The sequence below is a fragment of the Calidris pugnax genome, unplaced genomic scaffold (genome assembly GCF_001431845.1).
Source record: "Calidris pugnax isolate Ruff unplaced genomic scaffold, ASM143184v1 scaffold24, whole genome shotgun sequence".
NCBI classification, from domain to species: Eukaryota; Metazoa; Chordata; class Aves; order Charadriiformes; family Scolopacidae; genus Calidris; species Calidris pugnax.
The window spans coordinates 39,178,254-39,201,631 of NW_015090922.1; positions in this window are offsets into that span (position 1 = coordinate 39,178,254).

The following is a 23,378-nucleotide window of genomic DNA, read 5'->3' on the forward strand; positions in this document are numbered from 1 at the left end:
AAAAAAAAAGAAAAAAGAAAAAAGAAAAAAGAAAAAAAAAAGAAAAAAGAAAAAAGAAAAAAGAAAAAAGAAAAAAAAAGAAAAAAGAAAAAAGAAGAAACAAAATGCATTCAAAGACTCACTAAACACGTTTTTTTCTTTGATGCCTTTAATTTCTACCTTGTAAGGAAAAAAAAAAGCATCAGAAAGTTTGCAGAAGTAGAAAAGAGACAAATCAAATATCCTTGTAATTTTCAAATTTTCAGGTTTGCTAGCCTTCCTCACACATTTCATAAAATGTGTCATGGTATTTACAAATATGATAAAAAAGCACCTAAAAGCTAACATCGCACGGTGTTAGGAAAACTGCCCAAAAGAGCTAGTATCGAAATATCATGTAAAATTCATGTGCTAAGAAAAATTCCATTCAGACTGAGTCACAGAGCCTCATGCTGTATTTGTAAAATTCTCAAACATGATATGAGAGCATTATTGCCTTCAGGCTTGTTATTTCATCCCCTGGACACACACAGAAGCATATCATCCTTTCATAGGATTGATCAGCAAATATCCTCCAGAGCAGTTAGATAAGAAGGCATTCCCTTCTGCTCGCTGTAGGTTTTTGCTGTGTTGCATTTATTACTGTGGTGTGAAAATCTCCCACTGAGTGCAATACCTTTAAACACTTCTCTGGGTTTTTTTGTTGTTGTTGTTGTTGTGAGGCGCTTTGCCAAGTGGTGTGTTGTGTTATTTACCTTGGAAAAGAATTGTTGCGGCATAATTTATTTTGGTCTGGGCAGAAATTAGCTATGGAAGAAGTTCTGAGACCTGCTTTCTCATTACCAGCAGGTCTTCCATCTGCTTAATTAGAAGTGCAAATATTTGGAAATCTGAAATCCTGCAGCAACATCTCAGATAGCGTTTCTTTGTTGCAAGATCTGAAAAGTGATCGTTGATAATTGTTGATTGTGCTCTGTGTGACTGTAATTACATGGCATTGATCTGATGTTCAGACACCACAGTGATGAGCTTAATATAAGAACCTAAATAGACTAGATACAATTAGACCAATAATCACCAAGAAGAGCTGGTTTAAAAGGGCAGAGGGAAATCACAAACAAATGTGAATGACTGAAAGGAAAAAGAAAAAAAAACCACCCCAAAACCTGCTGAGTATTTTATCCAGCAAAGTCTATTCAGACATTTAAGCTTCTGATCAAATACCAAACACTTACCTCTTTTTGTGATCATAAAAGGACTATTTAATTCCTTGCCTGCCTGGAAAAAATAAAGAGACTGCAGCAAACCTGCTCTGAACTGAGAAGGTAAAGCATCAGGCTGTCCACAGACATGGGCAGCTGGCCAAGTACCTCAAGGATTGTCCCTAAATACCAAGGGACAATCTGATCAACCGGGTGGGGAGGTGAGAAAGTAGTAGACGAAAGTGAGAAGGGAGAGAATTCATTTCCACAAGAATGTCTGCTTGGCACTGGATAAAGTACATTCACATTAGCATTTAGCACACCAGCCACACAGCTGTAAAAGGGTAGAAACCTGAGAAGGAGATGAGATAAAAGGGGGAATATTGCTTCTTAAGTGGGCTGTGAACTTTCTTGCTCTAATTGATCTCTTACCATCCTACGCAAAGGAAAGCAACTGGCACGTTCTGCAGATGGATCGTTAATCGTGCGTACACAGGAAGACCTCCCTACCCCTCCCTGCGACTGCTGAAAATCAGCTTCGCCCTCGGGCCAGCACGGGCACAACTGTTCTTGTTTTTTGGGGACGGGGACAGGAGCGTTGATGGCGTAGTGACAAAATAGCCACCTGGCATGTGGGCTAGCCACATGGCTAGTGCCTCCGCTACAGCATCTTCTTCTCATATTCTACCATAAGGGAAGGAACAACTTTAGTTTAGTTGAAAAGGCGGAAAACCTTTTTATTCAAACGCTTTCTCCAGGATCATCAGACCAGTATCTGGTCCCCAGGGGCCTTAGAAACCTCCCCAAACAATTATTCATGATAAGGGTAAAGGGTCAATGAGGGAGACCAGAGTGACCAGGGGTGGTGTGGCTGTGGCTGGAAAGGCTGAAGGGCTTTGGGAAGGCACAGCCTGGGGAAAGGGAGGTTACACTTCTGTCACAGTAGATGAAATGGCAGGAAAAACAAACAATCCTTCAGGCAGGATGCTTTTGGGGCCACTCCTGTGAAAGGTTAAAAGCATTGTTCCCCCTGGGTTGGCAGAACATTAAGAAACAACATGGTCCAGAATTTGGACTTGGTGCCAAAAATGTTGATTCAACTCCTTTCTGGGAAGGCACCCCACTGAAGAAGGACCCTAACTTTCATGGAGCTCTGTGGAAGCAGATGGGGACCAGGGAAGGCACAGCATCCCTCCAGTCAGCTCACCAAAGCGTGCTCTCTGGAGCCTTTTTGTCAAATCAAAAGCATACCAACTTTCTACAATTTAAATTCACAAACAACTTAAAAGAATTGTTCAGTAAATAATTTCACATAACAAGTGAATTTGAGAAAACAGCAATCTGTTTTAGAATAATTTGTGAAGAGATAAGAGGAAAAATTTGTTGAATAAATTATCCATTATAAATTATTCTCCCACCTGCACCTCCAACCATCCTGCTTCAGTTTCTGCTCTTACTTTCTCCCTGTTCTAAGGCACAGGGAATATTCAACTTTCATGTGCTCAGCAGTAGGCAGAATACAAAACTGTATAAATAATACAAACTCTGCTCAAATTTTGTTCAGTGCTCAGTGCCTTTTTACTTCTCCTTCTGAGGTTTTTCTACCTGGCATCTTTTTTGGGGTTTTTTGGCAGGTTGAAATTCACGACCTCTGCCTCAGCACATATGTTATATAGCGAGCAAAAGAATTATCATAAAGAACAAGAATTAAAAGATACCCTAACACTGACATCATGCAGCACTTTTCATTCGTAGGTTTTCAGCGATTTGCAGAGGCAGATGCGTTTCATTATGCCCAACTTCACAGATGGAGAATCTAAGGCACCGCGTATATGTATGTAAGAAAATCTTCCACTGGCTTCAAATCCACCTAAGTTTTTGCCCAGAGAGGTTAACGGTGCTTCCCAACGTGAGAAAGGTGACAGCTATGCCATTGTGCAGAGCTCTGGGCAGAGGCAGCAGGGCTGGTTCTGAACGGGAAGCACCAGAGCCATGTCAACCTGCTACTGCACCTGCGCTCGTTAGAAGCACCGCTAATTAGCTTGACACAGCAACATGCTGCCATACCTATATTGCTTCCAGGACCCAATTAGTAGCTCCGTGAGGTACAGCACTAGACATTGTAGACACGCAGCCTGTTGAGAGCTGCTCTGATACCGCCAGCCAAGGTCAGCAATTCACGGCCAGACGTGCCCAAAATAGGCCACTGGTAAGGCCACGCAGATCCTAAACCTCCCAACATTTGCTCTTGTGTTCAACTCGCCGGATTGTGAAGTTTTCCCCACCCCAAAGGCAGGATATAGCAAATGCAAAAGCACCCTTTTTTATTTTTTTTTTTTAAACTCAAACAAGAATCGTATTCTCTGCGAATGCACCCCACAAGGCAATGTGCTTGCTGTGGACGGGTCTACACGCTCCACTTCAGTTGCCTAATTTATCCCAAGTGTACCTTAGTAATCTGCAGTGAGCTGATACGGAGAGATGTCAGCTGAAGCCAGGAAGCATAAAATCCCCTTCTCCCGCCACCTTTTCATTGTGCAATGAAACAACAGGTTCCTACGTCTGCCTGGGGAAAAGGATTCTGCAAGATGTACCTGGGTGAATAATACTGATTTGCTCTCTGATAAGAAATGTTGCACCATCATTATCTGAAGAGCCAAGTTTGGGATGAGGCCATGGGAGTTCACCAAGTACGAACTGGACCTGCTCTTGGGATTTTATCAACGGGGTTTGCCTGCCTTTACCTCTTGCTTTTTGTCCCTATAACAAACACTCTCATGACCAGTACTGGTCCCAGTCTTCACAGGAACATGGACTACAGTCACTCCGACATCTTTAGTCAGTAATTCTCCAGCTTGCAAATCCCTGAATCTGGCTTTTGTTCCAGGGCAGGCACCCCACACAGACTCCACAGACTACTAAATTTCACCAGGACAGAGTCATGGAAACCCTATTATTTTTTTTTCTGGCTGATACACAGACAAATGTGAGGGTCAGATTTTGATTCCCCAAGCTGCTGGTCTTCATCACAGGCTAGAAGGAACTGGTGGATCAACCCAAGGCTCACACTGGACAGGGCTGGCTGGGGGCTCTGTTGCACCCCAAATGACAGTGGGGATTTCAGCCTCGGTGTCCCCTGTGGTCTCCTGTCCCCTTCACCTGGGAAGTTTCAGTGAGGAAAGGCCCTGTGCTACCCATGTGGTTGGAGATCTCAAGCAAGACCAGGTCTTGCACTTTTCAGAAGCTGTGATTTGCCCCCACCTCTCTTCATTACCTCTTAATTTAGACCTTCAGGACCAGCTGGTGTTCTGGGTGACTGTTGTCTAAGGAAGTACATACACAGTATTTAATTACAAATACATCTATCAGAGTCTCAGGTATGTTTTCTTCTCTTTAAATTGTCTTTATGGAAGGAAGCTGGACTTAAAAGAGAGCTCAGTGCTCACTCAGTGTTCCAGTCTTGCCAGTGTTCATATTCAATAAGTGAAATCAGTGGGGAAATGCACACATGGAACGAAGCACATCGGCGATGTGGGCTGGATCAGGGCACTCAAGGGCCAAGAGATCATTTTCATTTTCTCATGGCAAACACGGAATCTTACACACCGCTTCTGAGAGAGCTGTAAAAGGGAAGCAAATTTTCAAGTAATTAGATTTAAAATGCACTTCTCTATCATTTGCAGGCTAAAAATTACAAGTGAACTCACACCAAAATTGTGTTGTCAATTTGGCTTCTTAACATGTGTTTTTACTATTTACAAAAGCCTTTTCTGTTCACCTTTTAGAAATCTTCTCTTGATTCCATTTCCTTTTCTAATTACAATCCCATTTCCTTAGTAAGTCCTTGAAAAAGCTTCCCCCATGCCTCTAATCATCTCTCCAGTTATAATCTTCAAAATTGTGTTCCATTCAGTTTTCAATTTGGCAGTGCCCAAAGACAGATCTCCATGTGGTTAACAACCTTTTATTTGTTGCCAGTTGGGGCTGAGGTTTCTGCTTCTTCTGTTTTTGGTCTTCAGTGACGTACTTGGTGCTGTTTAATACGGCCTTCTTCAGCACACTTTTGTTATGCAGGTGTTTGCTTTATTGTGGACTCCTGGGTTTTCATTTTTTGTAGCTGGGTGCAAATTTATCCTTAGTAGAATCCTACAATCCAGCTTTTCCTCTTTATTTCCTTCATATTTCTTCGAGGCATGACCTGAGGCACAAAGGATATTTTATTTTGGCCCCGATCCAAATACAAGATTATACTTTTCAAGACTGAAATTTCTGCTGAAAATCGTGGTGGCAACACTAAAAGTATCTAAGCTATGCTAACTTAGATCTGTGAAGAGCTCTGGTCCCTGTTAATATCATATGGACACATTCAGTTTCCTGCTGCATTTAAAAGGAAAGTTAGTGTCCAGTCACGCCTGGGATATCATAGGGTTGGTGCCAGGGCTATCTCCTGAACTGTTCTCCTTGGTGGACCTCTCTCAAGCGCATGAATAGAACCAGGAGCCCGTAGCAGATCTCTGCATTCCCCATGGTGCTAGGGTACCCACAAGGTAGGTGTGACTAGTGAGTCCTTCTACAGAGCTTGCCTGTAGCTTTAGAGAGAAATGTCAGGCCATTATGGCAACAGGAAGGGGCAGAGCTTTTTGCAAATATCTAGAAACATAGTTTCTCCCTTTCTCCCACCTCATCAAATTGTCATTTTCAGTGGTGTTTCTTTGCCCAGACAGTTTCTAAGAACATTATGTCAGTTTCAGAGAAATAAAAAAATAAAAATAAAAAAGAATGATGGACAGAAAATTAACTGTCTCCTCTGGTCACTTGGAACAAAAAGCAGAGAAGATTTTTTTTTGCACTTATTTCTCTTAGCAAGACAGACATTGCTGTGCTGGCTTTCTAGCAGGCAGTCACAGAATCCAGACCAGGGTGCAGCTGCTCCCTAAACGCCTCAGACCACAACATCTGCAGAGCAGTTCAGCTCTCTTGCTGCTGGCCACGAAGTTGTAGCTTCATCCGAGTCCATCCTATCACATGTGGACTGACCTGCTCGGGTCCTGTGCTAGATGGATATGCCGGCTGTTGTCGCGTAACGCTTGTGCCTACGCACCGCCTAAAGCCCCGTCGGCAATATGCAGATGATCTTGTCCCCGGGGGACCAAAGGCACTATCAAACATTTGCTATTTTATATGTATAAATACATTTGACAACTTTAGAACTGTGTGAGCAAGTAAGTGTCTGAAGTAGAGGGCAAATTCATAGCAATTTTCTCTCCTTGAGTATCTTCCCGTGGGAGGGAACTTTTTGAGAGGCTGTGTTCATTTTCCTGTGACTACGGAGAACAATAGAAACCAGAATGATCTTTACAGAGCCCCCACCTCTTTTGTGGCATTAGTTAGCATGCAGAGAGCTGCTCTGTGGACAGGAGAAAGACACACATAAAGACTCCAAGGAAGGCTTCTGCTTTCCTCTTCTGAAATCACTGTTTAGAGCCTGCAAGGTACATCACAGGAAGCAGAAGTATGCTAAATACAGCCTTTTCATATGTCTTTTAGCAACAAGGACACAGGTGTGTTTCTACTCCCCTTCCATCACTGGATTAGGCTTTTTTAATTTTCAGGTGGGGGCTGTAATATCTCTTTATTGAATTGTAGATGAGAGTTACAAGGTTTGTCTGCCACATTCAGAAGAGAAGAGCACGGAGGTGTATGTTGCCGTTTTCTCTTTGCTTTGTGGTACCTTTGTACCTTATTTGGGCTCAAAAATTAAGAGACAACGAACCATTTTCTCACTGCACTGGTTTTCACAGTGAGAGTTGTTTTTCAAAGATCCCGGTATTGGAGCAAGAAATAGTACTTTTGTACTGATGTGTCCATTTCCCTCTCCTGGAGAAAGGCCTGCAAAATATCACATTATAATGAGGAGATCCACTTTGGTCAAAGGAGCATGACTGCAAGCACTGAGGCTTAATCTAGCATCTCATGTTGGTGAAACTAGTTCTAAAGGGTAGGATGCCATTAAAACGCATGAAGAAACTGAAAACTATGGCAGAAAGAAATGGAAATTAACCCATCTCTCGAAACACAATAGCCTTGAAATTTGCCTACCTTGTTTGTAGACGTTATCAGGAAATACCACACAGGCTGTGCTACTTCCATTTAATTATACAAAACAGAAGAGTAATAGAGGCAAAGCAAAATAAATAGGTACACAGACACACACACATATATATGTATGCATACACTAAATTACTCATACACAAAACTCCATGTACAAAAACAGTCCAGGATTCCTGTTGAGTTACTGAATGCTTCCCGGCACTGCTACATCATCTCCATATGAAAAGTTTTCTTAGCTCCAACAAGCACCTCATAATAAGTTCCCTTATTTTTCCTTTCTCTGATTAGAAATTACAAATTGGACCCCAAGCTATAAAATATCTACTTATAAAAAATAATTGAATGAATGAATGTGCAATAACTATATGAAGAGCTGTGGCCATTCTTATTTGCTGTAATTTAGAGAAAAAGCAATATTGCTAAAAAATTCTTCTTCTGTTTGGTGACCATGATATAGAGTGCTTTTCTACACTATCAATCAGGATTGAGTCAGGAAAGCGCCTCCTCTGTCGTCCTACATCTCTGTAAATCAGAAGCAGTGCCACTAAGACTGGGAGGTTAAAACCTGCCTGACAAAAGAGCAAAATCCATTGATTTGAAGGCAAAACACCAATTACTGCAGACGTTTCATGGCTAAAAGAGACATCCACAGACACCGGGAAAATTCTGTGCTCTTTCCCACCCACAGAATGCAGACACTTTCCTTTCTGGGTTTATTTTCCCCCACTATTTTACCTAAGCTGTCACTTCTGTTAAACTGTTCATTGTGAAAGTTAAGCTGTCTCTAGAGATGCATCCAGACTGCTGCCTTCTACAAGTTTCCCAAAGATAAAAAGAAAGCTATGGGGATGGATTACTAATGCCTTCCCACCTCGCAACAGTTGCTCCAAAACACAAAAGGCCACTTGAGTGGCTTTTAGTTATGTCCTTGCCATTTTTCAAGGACCTGGAGTTTAACTTCACTGGATTTCAGCCCAGCACAGATTGACATAAAAATCCCCACCATTTCTCTCACTTTCCCTCAAAACTGCCCTTTCTTGAAGTATATTTTGATCTCTTTGTTCTACGCCCTCTCTCTTCTCTCAGAATGTCAAGTCCATTTTTGCAAATCTGCTCGCTCCAGATTTCCTGATCACACATCAGCTGAAGTCCAAGGAAGCTTCTTATCTTCTACCACCAAGAAGATCAATGTTGTTTTGATACCCTTCTGTCCAGTGTAAACCTGAAAAACACATTACTAGTGTTAGTTCTTCCTACTATTAATAATCTCATTGCAGATTAACAGGCGTAATTATAGCAGTATGTGCATAGCCACTCTGTGTCAGAGCTTATCATGTGATGGGTCTTTGCTAAGACTATTAAAATGAGTCTGTCTCTGCCTCTTTCTCTCTCAACTGCTACTCCCAATCACAGCCCCCTAGGGCATGTTACACTCTAAACTCATCAAGGATCAGTTACCTTCATTTTTCCTCCCTTTCAAAGTGAAAAAAGAAGAAAGAGCTACTTAAAGTGTAACACATACACCCACAGTACCTGCGCTGGCCTCCTTTAGCTCATGCCTATTTGAGACAAGCCATGGTTTTACCCTCTCTGTCAGGTCCACTGTATCAGTGCTGTCTGGCTTATGGGCTCCTTTTTACTTGCTTTTAAGATTTGGTGTCCACCTCTTCCCACCGAGGGAAGAAGGTGCAATGTCTCCACTTTGTCCAGCAGATCCATGCTTGCTCATTAATTGCCTCATCAGAGAGGAGCAACTCCTCATAACAGCAGTTCTTTGTGCCATTAAATATATTTCCACTAAATGCAGTCTAGCTGTCTTGGATTGCAAAGATTTCATTCCTGCCATTTGTTAATACAGTAAATTATGGAGCCACAGAATTGTCAGAGTTGGAAGGGACCTCTAGAGATCATCTAGTCCAACTCCCCTGCTAAAATTCTCTATTTGATTTTTTCACAGCAGTTACACATCCCTCACTTTTACACCATTGACTATACCACAGAACAGTCTTAATCCAAGTTTGCTGGTGAACGTGCTTCAGTATCCAGAGCACTGCTCTGGAATTAAAGAATTCTTAAATGTCATATGATTAGGACTTAACAGATTGTTTAAGCGGTCTTCCTACACTGCCATCAGACTGTGGATATCCCAAATCAGAAGTAATGTGTTTAAAACTCTTTTAGAAAATATTTAGATTCCTAGTAATCAAATTGCGGTCCATTATCTGAAATAATCATGGGTTGTGTGCTATGGCAGACAAATACCATCTTTGTATGTGAGATCACACATTCAACAGATGACTTCTGCAGCAATGTTATTTCTGGATACCAGGAATAATGATCAGAAAAAAATGTGAATATTTTTTTACAGCAAACATAAATAAACTTCTTTCAGCTGTGGAGCATGAATCTTAAGTTTCTAGAATCACCATCATTATTGTTTTCTTAAATTTACCAAAATTTCTGAAATTCACTGTTTTTTTCATACTTTGGCCTTTTTGCCCATATTGATCCGTATCTAATATTTCTAAGGATAATATAATACATTTTGCATTTTCTTCATACAGAGATATCATACATGCATTCTATTTACCAGCACCAAAACGTTTTGGGAGGCGGTTTAGCATCTTCTGAAAATATACTCTGTATTATTTAAAATGTGCTTTCAAAATTGTTTTAGGACCAGTAAGTGCTGTCCAGTTAGTCAAACTCATAGATTGTATTACCTTCTGAAATGTTTTATTTAGTATTTTGGCTTTCTGCAGTGACAGGTCTTCACAGTGACATCCTGTCTGAGAAGGAAAAAAATTTAACAAGTTTTGCATGCACATGAGGCTCTGTGTCTGTACTGCTTCAGTTCTGTTGAAAGCTCTGGACAGAATATCTGCTCTGTGTAAGCCTTTTTTCAGATTTATATGAGTTGTAAGTCATACCAGACTTTGCAATCTAGGAGATCTGCCTGCAAAGCCCTTTTCAGCAATTGTCACTAATGGCTTGTGATCCGTTCCTGCCTGCACTGGTATTCCATATAAAAACAATGAACATTTTTTGCATGCACGGACTAAAGACAGAGCCTCAGATTCTTTTTGTGCATGCTGACATGCTGTTCCAGTTAGGTCTCCAGAAGCATATGCCATAGGTCTCCAGTGATCACCGTTCCTTGTTAAAAGTGTTGCCCCAAGGCCTTTCTTAGAAGCATCAACTGCCAGCTCTGTTTGGTGCTTATTATCATACACTCTGAGGACAGGTTCCTTCTTTATCAACTATTTGAGATTCAGGAAGTCCCTGTTGTGATTACCACTCCGTGCCCATTATGCATTTTTACACACTAAAGACCTTCAGATAGCAGTTTAAATGCTTTAGAGGTGTTTGAATATAAACTCCCCAACAAAATATGCCTTTTCTTTAGGTTTCTTTATGTCTTCTTTTGTATGTGTGGGGACGTATTAGCAATCAGAGCTATTTGTATCCTCTGCTAAGTTTTTTTATTTCTCTGCTAAATTTTCCTAGTTTGGTTACTTTTTTAACCTTGAACTCCCATTTTTGTCTTCTGCACTTCAACTTCCAAATCTGAATCCCTTCCAGGAGCTTACCAGAGTCTATGATTGCAACATTTTTCTATTCTTTTTCTCCACATCTTCTCCTTATGGTTTCATGTCATTTATTGTTTATTTGTGGGTAATACTTGAGATTTTAAAAAGCATTTTCCAAATAACGTGGTAAACTGGAGCGTTCTAAATTGTGCATTAAAATTGCACAGATGTGAACCTTTATTTTTTCTAGAGGACCCTGTCACAATGCAGCTGAAGCATCCACTGGTCCCCAGAAACCATTCCCTGGCTAGGGATATTTTCCCTTTTTTACATGCTTAGTTGCTCAGACTGCTAGCCACAGGGAAGTACTCATCTTTCTTTGTCATAATTATTGTAGAAGAATTTTGGAAGCTTTCTGATAGTTTCCATTGTATCTAACTTGGCCAAAATAACTCTTCCAAGTTTTCATTTCAGCTCCAGAGAGAGATTTCTAGGAACATCTACGATAGGACAACTGATTCAGTCATTCTTACTTCATGTTTTTGTTGGCTTTCTTTGACAACATTAAAACCATCTGGAAAATGATCTCCCAGCTTACAAGCTGCTGTCCTTCCAAGGAATGTACTCCGGCAACAGTCAGTAGGTCGGAGATGATTGCAACACGAGAGTAGGTGCTCCAGTTGTGACAGCAGTTATAAAGTGCTGTTTCCTAAAAGCTGCTGTTTCCATCAAGCTCACGGTGAAAAAGCACCATTTCCTCATCTGTGGAACAAAGTTATATGTGCCTGCTTATTTATTTTCAGTTTTTTGAAGCTTTGGATACAGCCTTTCCCACCTAGTTTGGGAGTTTTACATCTCTCTAAATTAAGAGTAGTGAGAAGTCAATTTCAGTTCAAGAAAATATTCCTGTGTTAAGAGCTAGCTGTCTTTTGCACAGATCACTGAAAGGGATTCTGACTTACGTTGAAGATGCATGTATTTTTTGCAGGCATAGGTCATTTTTTCCAAAAAAGTTCTGCTTTATGGAAATATAACAGCTCTGCCTGAGCACAAAATAATGCTTAATTTTATTTTTTCTTTCACATCATTCACACTCATTTGTATGACTTCTCCCAAACTCCATTAGAATTTTGTATAGTATTTTTCCTGTGTTTTCATTTTTCTTCACATCTGCATGTTGTTATGCACCCATGGTTTGCAGAAACATTTTGCTCATTTTCATTTCTGTGTTCTTGAAGTCTGGTCTGGTTCTTTTGTGCAGTTAGGTAAAACGCAAACAATTTTTCTAGCTTCATGTTGAGATCTTCTAGCCTGAGGCCTCTGATGCCCACTGAACTCTTGTCCCAAAGCAAGGATAGCACAGGCCTCAAAAAAACTATTTCTGACTCAGTCTCAACTCCTCTGTGAACCCTTCAGAAGTGTTACTCTTTTATTTACCTGGAGCTGATCCCTTGGATCATGCCTCATGTTTCCTAAGGGTCAACCTTCTACAGCAGGTTGCAATTCCTAAATCAATTGTGGGTTTTTAAACAAATCTCAGCTCTCCCACTTTGCTGTATTGAACACAGAGCAACCTTTTGCTACCTTTCTCTTCCACCTGCCATCGTGAAATAGATACATCTTTTCTGGACCACTTCTTGTGTGCTGTTTCTGGGAGCTTAAGCTGTTTTGGAGTTCTTAGTTCCATGTTAGCCTTTCACTACTTTGTCTTCTTGTCTCCTTGTTCCATACTCTGTTCTAAGACGACAATTAATAAGGATTCTGTGAGAGAGTTTATAAAATATATGCAGTTCATATGGTAGGTGAGCAACCATTATATGGAAGGGCTTGAAAAGGAAAAAAAGAGAGCTCTGCATCTTTCTTTGGCTGCTAATCAACCAACAACAGATGTGACATTTCAGCCTTACATGCAGAAGCAGCTTCAGGGTTTGCTCTTTTAATGAAATAGTTGCCTGGAGATTCTTTTGCACTGCTCTGAATTTCTGAGAAGACACAGCAAGCTGCAGTATTTTTTATCTTCTGCTTCCGAGTTTGGATTGTATGTGTGTTGTCCCTTTAGTCCTGTTGGTACAGAGGAGCCTATGTTTTGGAAAGGAACAGAGAAAAAGGGTTTCTCTCCTTTATTCCAAGCCAATGATATTAATGTACATAAAAACCTAATGAAAATTAATTTTAATGTTGAAGTAGATCATGACATTTTTTAACTGTAATATAACTCCAGAAGACAGAAAAGAAGCATTTGTTGACTTTAGGAAGAACTCTATTAATAAATGGTGCTCTTTCTCAGGGTTATGACCTTTTTTGATTGCCCCTCTATAGTGAAACATAACCTTATTGATTTGAATTTGTAAAACACCTCTGTGACTGTACCATGACTCATGGGGGACCATGAAATCACTCTACGACCTTCCAAGTCTCTCACAAGTACCAGGAACAATAATTTCTAGTAACATATATTTCAAAGCAGGCAGAGTAATAATTTTACAATACCAATTTGCAACATCCAGAATGAAAGACTGTGGGTGAAAATGGAGATACAAAAGGCTTCGGATGCTAGCAAGCTACAGAGCAAATTTGTCAGCTTATGTTGCTGAATGATGAATTATTCTTCAACCCGTGCCTGTCAGTTCCTTCTGGTTTTTCTTCCATCCCTCTACTCTACATGCTGCAGGTTGCTTTTACTTTTCATTTGAAGTATATATTACCAGGCAGTAAACCGTAAGTCCGTATATTTTGCTTTTTATTTTGAAACTTCAGCTGGTCAAAAATGTTGGGTGAAAAATCATTTTCTCAAAAGAATGAGGTTTTGTCTGAAAATGCTTTTCCATGAGAAAATATAACTTAATTACTTCTTTTTTCATTTTTCAGTGGCAAGGTCTACGAAGAAAGTAAGATAAGTTTCAATTTAGATGTCTTGATTTGCTTCAGCTTTAAATTCAAAACTATGTTTGTTTAGTTTTAAATGTCATGTAAAATAGTTTGAATAAAATCTTTCAAATAATTTTATCTGAAAAATAAGAGGTGGTGTGAGGATATCAGCAGCAGAGAGTGTTTAGCTCTTTTCAAGCTCTGCTGCCATTGAACGTTTGCTTTATCTCCATCAAATGGTGGCTTTAAACAAGAATCCATGAGGTAGAGAGGGTAGATGACTGTGGCATGCTGAGGAGAAGACACTGGCTCTTAGAAAGAGGCAGGCAGCAACCCTCAGGTAGACAAAATCCCTGTGACAGTAGCAGAGCAGTAAGCTGTGCTCATGGCACAAAGCTGTTGCGAGTGGTCTCCAGCACAGCCAAGCCAGCACCTGGTACTGTGGGACCACAGAAAGTCTGCTGAGACACCACCTGGATGAAGTTGCTCTGGTTGGCTAAACTGGTATACTAAATGCAGGGGAAAAAAAAGAACAAAAACTGTGAAACTTGGATTATAACCTATATTAACAATTTACATTCATCCCTGCCCCTTCGAGGTAAAGCTAAAATTCAAGTCTGACCTGTTCCTACAGCATGAGGTGACTAGTTTACCAATACAAGGCAATAGTATCCTTTCTCTGACCAGAGTTCCTTCCCTCCTTTCTCCCATCTTATTAGGATCCACATGCCACAGTTGGTCCCACGGCATTTGATTGCTCAAGTATCTTAAAAGCAGTAATACAGTTTTTCTACTGCTGGACACACATTTGCAGTCTCCATCTGGCCATCTTCTGCTCCTCTCCCTCTGCAAGGCATAGCTCTCATTCATGCTAATGGGAGGCACACTTCAATGCTAATTAAAGAGAGCATTAACCAGTGTCTATATTTGACAGTACTAATCACATCCATCATGTACACGTGTGACAGTACTATCAGTACCAGGAATCAGACACTCTCTTTAGTATACCTTTTACATCTTTTTAGTCAAAAAAAGGTTCTTTTCACTGACAGCTTCCAGCTCTGATAGTGCACTCTCCCAGATCCTTGAAGAGGAGTCATCACTTCTATTCCAACTTTTATAACCCACAATTTTGGCTATTAATAAGCATGTTGTATTTCTAACTATACTTTAGAAACTAAACTGCAACACAATGAAGTCATTACTTTACTTGTTCTAGCCCTTTAAACATCTTCTTTCATTTAGCACAAAACACCAACAGTTACATAGATATATTGAGGCCAAGGTCCAGTCTCAGTTAAAATACAAAGACCTATTCACTGGGCAGACAAAATATGATTCAGGCTGGGAAAACATGGCTCTATTTGGTGACCTTATACATTATTTTCTTTTATAAATTTTACACAAGTTTTTGCCATATAGAAAGACACGATTTGGACAAGCTGATTTCAGCAGAAAATCATCAGAAAGAAGGACTGGGAGGAAAAACACAAATTCTTGGACACTCCAGGAATACAGCACTGAGTCCTCAGTGACTTGATCAGGATTTCTGGAGGTTGGCAAAACACCAGTAGGACATACTAAATACCGATAAGAGAAAGAAGTGATGCTCCTATATAGTCCAGAGCCTTAGGCAGTCCAGAGCTACAGAGGCTTAAACACTCATGCCATCTGCCTGCTCACCTTTCTGTGGAAAACATGAGAGAACCTGCCCGAGTCCAGCCAGATTTGACAAAGAGGCTGCAAAAAAAAAAAAATATATATTTAATTCTTAACAACTTCGGTAAATGCAGAAGTTGAGGAAAGAAAAGAGGTCAAATGCACCCTTCTGCTGATGGAGAATAGGCAGAGCTTGTCCATTATTCATCTTGTTTGGCAGCCAGTTTGTCCTGCAGCGCCCTGCAGGCAGCAGGCAATCCCCATGCGTGGTGCTACAGCCCCAAACGCTGGAGCTGTCAAACCCTGCACAGTCCCAAGGGCGGGGGAATAAATATGGGACAGAAATGGAGACAACGTGGATGGCTGGATGGGAGAGATTGCTTAAGACCATAGGAGGGAGGAAAGGAGCCGAAGGGCATTTAGAAGATGCTGGGAGGACCTAAAGCACTGATTGCAGTAACAGCGGCAGAAGGGGCACGGGAAGGACAACCAGGGCTGTTGCAAAGAGAGAGTGAGCTTAAGTTGCTGAGCATAAATCCACAAGGACCCTCATCTTGATTAGCACCACAATCACGGAACCACTTGTTTTAACATGATAAAGAAAGGAGGTGAGATAGGCAGTTACACGCTCCAAAATGATGGCTCAGGGAGAGTCCCCTTATCAAGCAAATGCTCAGAAAGAGTGTAATTAGCTTTATTCAGCTTGAGTCACAGGGAAATCATAAGCCTGTCCCGGCTGGTACCATGAGCATTTGGGCTGTGAAAGTCCACTTCCCTGCTACAGGCAGGAAGTCAAACTCAAGAGCAAGAATCTGTGAAGGAATCCAGAAGACTGTTCATGCCAAGGAAGCAGCAACAGATTGGCCAGAGGTGAAACAGGAATACAAGAAAACTCTGGAGCTTTGGCTTCCTCCAAACCTATGCTGTGCCGGTGCTCTCTGAAGTGTTGGTACCCAGGACCCATCAGATAGCTTTTCACTGAGGACTTGACTTTGTGTAGGAATGAAAAAAACTTTCAAAAATCTATCCTCACAGGATGGTCATTTCCATTTCCTTCCAGTCCCAGGGCAGAGGCTCACCTTGTTCCAGGAAAATTAGCAGATACGGTGCACCAAGTGACATTTTCCCTGTGCAGCAAACTGACACAGCCAATAACACAACCAATAAGCTATTACCAGAACTGAATTTAGTGCTCAGCCACAGCACATTGATCTGGTTACTCCAACTGAGGGGGGGGGGACACCTAATCCTGCTACTTTGCCTTCATTCAACCATGGCACATTGCTGTGGTAACTCCAACTCACCTGTGGGGACACCTAATCCTGCTACTTTGCCTTCAGCAATCTTCCCTGCCTCTCTCAAATACTTCTGCTGACAGTGTATAGGTAGCTCCTATGCTTGCAAAGCAGTATCTGGGGTGGAGCAGCACAGCTGGCATCGGTTTGGGCTTTCTCTAAATGCTGGGTTTTCATGCGCAGGAGTTGATGCTGCTGGAACAGCTGAGCCATCCCTGCAAGAGGAATGGGGCAGACACGTAGAGATGAAAATAGCTATGGTGTCCTGGTGTGAATCATTTCACGCATCTATTTTAAATCAAACTGCTGCAAGTTACGCGACACTTTCCCAGACATCTGGTCAATTTTTCCTCTATTTACATCATCTCCAAATTTTGTCTCCGATACAGAGGTCTGAATTTCCATTAAGCAGTAGTTGTTTTAATATTGCTTTTCAGTGGTTTTGTAAAATGGAAGGGAAGTACCGCAGCTCAGCACATCAGGGCATCTGCAGGCAAAGTCCATCGTATTTATTTAGACTGCAACCTTCTAGCCATTTGTCTGGAAAGGAAACTGTGTAGAAGGTGGCACAACTTAAAGAGTCAGTAAAGATGTTTCCTTCCATCTTGACTCATCAGCTGACACATCCCATATGCTCTGTTTTGCTTATTATTAATTTAACTAACAATAGAAAATATATTTAATGAATTATGATCCTGTGACAACAAATTAGCTAGACTAGTATGTATAAAGGTCTCTCTTTAAACTTTAATTAGTTTAACAATGATGTGCCTGCTGCCTGTGTTTGCATTTCAAGAAAACATGCAGCAGCTTAGAAGCAGGATGCTTTGTATTTAACATGGAAAGTGTCTCTCAGGCCAGGTTTATTTATAAAGCAATTTTCTAATAATGATCTAGATTCAGCGGAGTTCAATCAGGGATGGAGTTACCCTGACATACATAAAATGAATATATTAAACCACCTATCAAGTAACTGACTGCACAAATAAACATAAAAAATGGGGGGGAAGGGAGATGAAGCCTGCCATATGAGGAAAGGCTAAGAGAACTCGGTTTGTTCAGCCTTAAGAAAAGAAAGCTTAGGGGACACTTCATCAATGTGTTCCAGTATTTAAAGAGTGGCTACAAAGAAGATGGAGGCTCTGTTTTACATGGAGTCATGCGGAAAAGACATGGGCTAATGGATACAAGTTACTCCTGGGAAGATTCCAGCTGGACACAGGAGGACGATTTTTCACAATGAGAACAATCAGCCATTGTACAAGAGGACGATTTTTCTCAATGAGAACAATCAGCCATTGGAATAATCTCCCCAGGGAAGTGGTGGATTCCTCAACATTGGACACTTTTAAGATTTGGCTGGACAGGTTGCTGGGCCATCTTGTCTAGATCATGCTTTTGCCAAGAAAGGTTGGACCATATGATCCTTGAGGTGCCTTCCAACCTGGTATCCTCTGATTCTGTGAAGATAAGTGACTCTTGAATTAGATCCCTTTCTCCCGAAAACCCTCTTCTGTCGCTGCCCCTTGCCCAAAGCTGGGACAGGTGGCAGGCTGCACCATTACAACACATGCTCATCCTGCCTTCCCTGGAGCACCCTGGTGGCTACAGGCTTTGCTGCTTCCACAGGTCTGAGTGCAAGAGGCACTGCTCATCATGCATCACGCAACAAGCTCCCTACCAGCCCCTCTGCCCTCTCTCTACTTCAGGGTTTTCCCACAGGTCCTTCTGCCTCCTCTCTGCTATGTCCTTTCTCAGCTTCATGCCTCTGTGTAGTGCCCCATCCTGTAGCACATGTATGCCTTCCCCCCCATAGCACACTCTCTCCCTCGAGGCCAAGAGGATAAAGATGCACCACTGCCCTCACCCATTCTCCTTATTCTCCTTACTATCCCCTTTCCACATGGCAATTCCTCCCCTGCCCCAGACTCCCTTTGATGTTGGCTTTCTAAGACTCATTTTCCCATGCCACACCTCCCTGATTCCTCCAACACATCCATGTGCCCCTCACGCTCTCTCCCTCTCTCCATCTCCATCTTCCACCTCTGTCCCACGAGGACGTGAGCCAGGCCTACCCCTAGGAAGGCAGGACATTGTTGTGAGAGCACAGGACAAGCCAAACCACCCTCCCTTTCTGGGTAAGTCCCTCTGCCAGAAGCAGGAGGTGCCCTGGCACGACAGGTGCTGTTTCTGGTGATACGAGTGGTGATCTCTTTCCCTGCCATGCCTTTTAAGCAGCTTTCAAACAGGCATCTCCTTGCCCTACTAAGGCGTGAGAAAACTTGTACCAAATAAGCCTTGCAGAAGCTTCAGCAGCTCAGTTTTACCCACAGCCTAAGAAGAGCCTTATTGTCCCAACAAATGCAGGCTGGGCCTTCAGTACCTGTGGTTATGTCGAAGCCAAGACATTAAATTTGAATGTTTTATATTGCCAAAGAGATGTTGGTTGGAAGGGCCTTCTGAAGGTCATTGAGTCCAAACCCCTCTGAAATTGGTACTGTTGACAAGATTAGATGAAGTGTCTTCAAATCTCTACTGCTAATTTGAAGCAAGAGGTTTGAAAGATTTCTGAAAGATGCACACAAAGTACAAGGTGGCACATTATCTTTTTGAAGAACAGCCTGCATTTCCTATCCTTTACAGCTGGTGGCCACCATTCATGCTCCACATGACCTCATAACAAAGGCAGAAGCTAACTTCTTGTTCACTGTAAACTGTCATAAATAATTTTTGTTTAGTTTAAGTTCTTTGATTACAGCCCAACATTTCAGAGTCATCAAAGCTTCCTTTTTATTAATCCTCTAAAACAACAAAGAGTACCAGCTGCTGTTTAATTAACCACACACCCAATCAATAATTTTCTTACCACCATCTTAAAAGTCTCACACATTTTTCAGGTCTTCAAGGGTGTGATTCATTCGACTCAAATAGTTGTATCGTACTGTTTCAGATGTATAGTGTTTGGCAGTTTAATCTACTTCTCTTTTCTCCTCACAGAGAACTTCAAAAGCTTGAGAGGCATCTTTGCTCACCAGGCAACTGCACTTGGATGACCAGATGCAGAAAGACATCTATAGTGCCCCTCATGCAGCTCTATGGGAAAGCCTAGTTATCATCTAAGAGCTTTTGTGATTTTGTTTCCTGTTATTAGTTCCATTTTCACCATCTCCGTGCCAGGACCGTGACTGCACTTGCTGGGCACCTTCATGAAATGAAACACTACCCACTGAACACTTTTCCAATGCCTGCCTGTGAGGTAACGCCAGAAGGAAGGAGGGAGAATGAGAGATACCAGTTTTTCTGTAGGAGCACCAAGTCAAATCAGTTTACTGTGACAATGGAATAAATTAGATAAGCACTGGAGGGAGACAGAGGTAGGCCTTGAGAGTATAGTTAGGGATGCTGTCTAGGAGTTTAAGATCAATAGAATAGAAGAGACTATTTCAGTTGGAAGGGTCCTACAACAATCATCTAGTCCAACTGCTTTACCAACCCAGGGCTGACAAAGTGAAAGCATGTTATTAAGGGCATTGACCAAATGCCTTTTAAACCCTGACAGGCTTGGCGCATCAACCACCACTCTAAGAAGCCTGTTCCAGTGTTTGGCCACCCTCTGGGTAAAGAAATGCTTCCAAATGTCCAGTCTAAACCTCCCCTGGCACAGTTTTGAACTCCTCCTACGCGTCCTGTCCCTGGATCCCAGGGAGAAGACATCAGCACCTCCCTCACTGACAGAGGAGCACCTACTCTGAGGAAGGTTCCTAATCTAATTTTAGCCTGGATGCATCTCAGTCGCTCCTACACGTCCTGTCCCTGGATCCCAGGGAGAAGACATCAGCACCTCCCTCACTGACAGAGGAGCACCTACTCTGAGGAAGGTTCCTAATCTAATTTTAGCCTGGATGCATCTCAGTCAAATGACTAGACTAATTCCCTAAGCCCTGGCAACATAAGAATGCTGCAGCAGGATATTGTATAGGTGCTTAGTGGCCCCTAAAAGCAAGAGAAAGAGCTGTTTTGTTTGGCTTAGGTGGCTGGGAGTTTATAGGAAGGCTGGGAGCTCAGTTTAAATGCTAATTGACTCATAAACAGGCCCGAGTTAAATAAAAGAATCAACTAGCATCAGCTGAGCTAGATCAGTTTAAAAATTAGGCCTTTTGTTAATCAGAGAGTTTGTACTGGGATAGGCCAGGCATTGCTCCAAAAGCAGCATCGGATTAAACCTCCTACTCGAAAAACACTCATTAAAAAGCAACTTCCATTGAAAAAGATCCCACTTGTCGCTACCAGCCATTGTTAGGTAGTGAAACAGTGACAGATATTTTTGAAGAGTATTATGGGAAATAAATATTTATTTAGCTGTCTAAAGTAATTAATCCCCGCTGTTTGCTTTTTATGTAAGCACATACAAGGCAAGGCTGTCTTTGTAGTTGAATTTTAGGAGACAAGTCTGTGTGGAGCCTCCCATGGTTTTTTGAAGGCAGTAACAAATTCATGCCTAATACTTTCTGCGCAACTTGAGAATGCCAGCCATCAGGCAGCAATAGACTTTTCCTACTCTCATCCTGCTGCAGCAGGAAGGGGCTATACGGAGGCAAAAGGGCAGAGAGGAGAAAGGTGAGAAAGTAGAGACTGCAAATGACACAGAAAGCTGCAACAAGCTGGCCTGCTGCTGGCGTGGGATCTGCTGAAGGAAATCGCTTTCACAGACTATCAGCTTGAGAATCAGAAAAAAAAAAAAAAAGGAAAAAGAATGAAGGGGGATTAAGCTGTAAAAGCACAAGAAAAAAGGATCAATAGCCATCTTGGATGTATTTTTCTGGGAAGCTGGCATGGATAGCACAAAGATGTTACTTAGTGAATATGTTGGCATCCCTCCCATTTACAAGTTATACAGCCAAAGTGCAATTAGCACATTCAGAGGAACAATAATTAAACAACACCAAACAGGCAGTCCGTAGACCGATTAAAGAATATGTCAAAAATAGAGATATAGACCCTGGCTCAGTTCTCATATGAGAGCCTCTCTGCCCTAAGAATGACTTGAACTAGGTATACCCACATTGTATCATATGAGCTACAGATGATAACTACCTATGAGCTTGATAACATGCAGATTGTTTTTGCTTTTTAAATTTTAGCAGGTAAATGTCATTGCTGCATGTTTAAAATCAGAAGCAATTTTTAAAAAAGTAGCTCAAGTGCTAAGTTCCATATTTCTTTTTCCCCAGAAGTATTTTATTGCAGAGTAAAATGACAGATGCAATTAGATAATGTTGAGCAGATTATAGTTTGAGAATGTTATGCTGTGTTACATATTCACGAGTGAACAATAGCAAGGGGGAAAAAAAAAGAAGAGATGGGTATCTTTTCTTAGTACCTAATTTAAAGTTGGTCTAAGAAATGTGTCTTTTCCAGGTAGGCAAATATTATGGGGCTTTATGAATTCAGTTGTGTTATCTCTTCTCAGCTACATGAGGAAGCTTTTCTGACTCAGTTCAGCTTTAAAAATCACTCTGGTATTACTGGAAAAAATTAGAAATGACCAAGAGCTGGATTTGTGACAACATAACAGTTGGGCTCAAACTCATTGAGCTTATTTTCCATTGAAATCAAGCAGCATTTGCAAGCCTACACACTTCAATTTGTTGACCTATGTCTCAACTCACCAACAGTGAGATATATCCCTTGGACTGTGGACCAGGTACCTGTCAACAAAAATGCAGTTACAGAAATATTATTCTGTTAAACTGAACCCTTCTGGAGACCTCCATCTTCCAGAATAATGAAACAGGGCAAGAGCTGATCCTTATTGCCATTATGTATTTCATGCTTAAAAATTAGTTATCTGAATCTGAATTACTCTAGTCTTTATATTTAATGGCAAGAAGGACAAAAAATCACAGGGTGATCTGTTTTGCCCATCTAGGACCACCTGTTAAGATTATATGATTCATCTGAAGGAGAAAAGCACCTTCTAGTTTCTCTCCATTGACTATAAAAGGAGCTCAGGATAACTTTTTCAGGTCTGAACAGATATCACTTTGAGATACCTAAGTGAGATGCGATAAGCCTGATTCTGTGGGAAGAGCACAGAGAAAGAACATTATGCTTTCCCTCCTCATTTTGTACCCACACAAGAGCCAGGCACAGTCAGATTCCTTCTTTAAAAATTATTTTAGCCAGAAGTGCAAAGATCATACAGAGATAGCGGGCCCCTCCCCATCTTTTGCAAAAGAGAGTGTGGGCTCCCCTGAAGGTTTACTTTTCCAGGCTCGCACAGATACCCAGTGTGACTAGGCAAATTTACTTTCACCAGCCCTAAGAAAACTGAATCACTTCCCTTCCAAAGTATCCACTGTTCCATCACATTGTGCTAGGACTACCTTGGCAAGTTAAGAGTGAGATTTTTCCATTGATGGACGCACATAAGGGTATATCAGCAAACCAGCTGCCTTGGAGATGGCTTTGATCTTTTTCTTTCAAGGTGAAAATACTCTGGTTACTGTCCCAGCAAGGCAGCAGAATGCAAGGTCTGCATCCCTACCAGCTAATGCACAGCTAGACACAAGACTGTGCAAGTCACCTGTCCGGGAAACAAATGGAAAGTGCTTCACTAATTAAATATGGCAGTGCTCTACCCCTTCTTTAAACAATTCAAGGAAATCACTTTACTCAGAGTCTCAAAAATCAAAGACTCTCCAGCTTCTGAGTCACTGAACAAAAACTTGAAT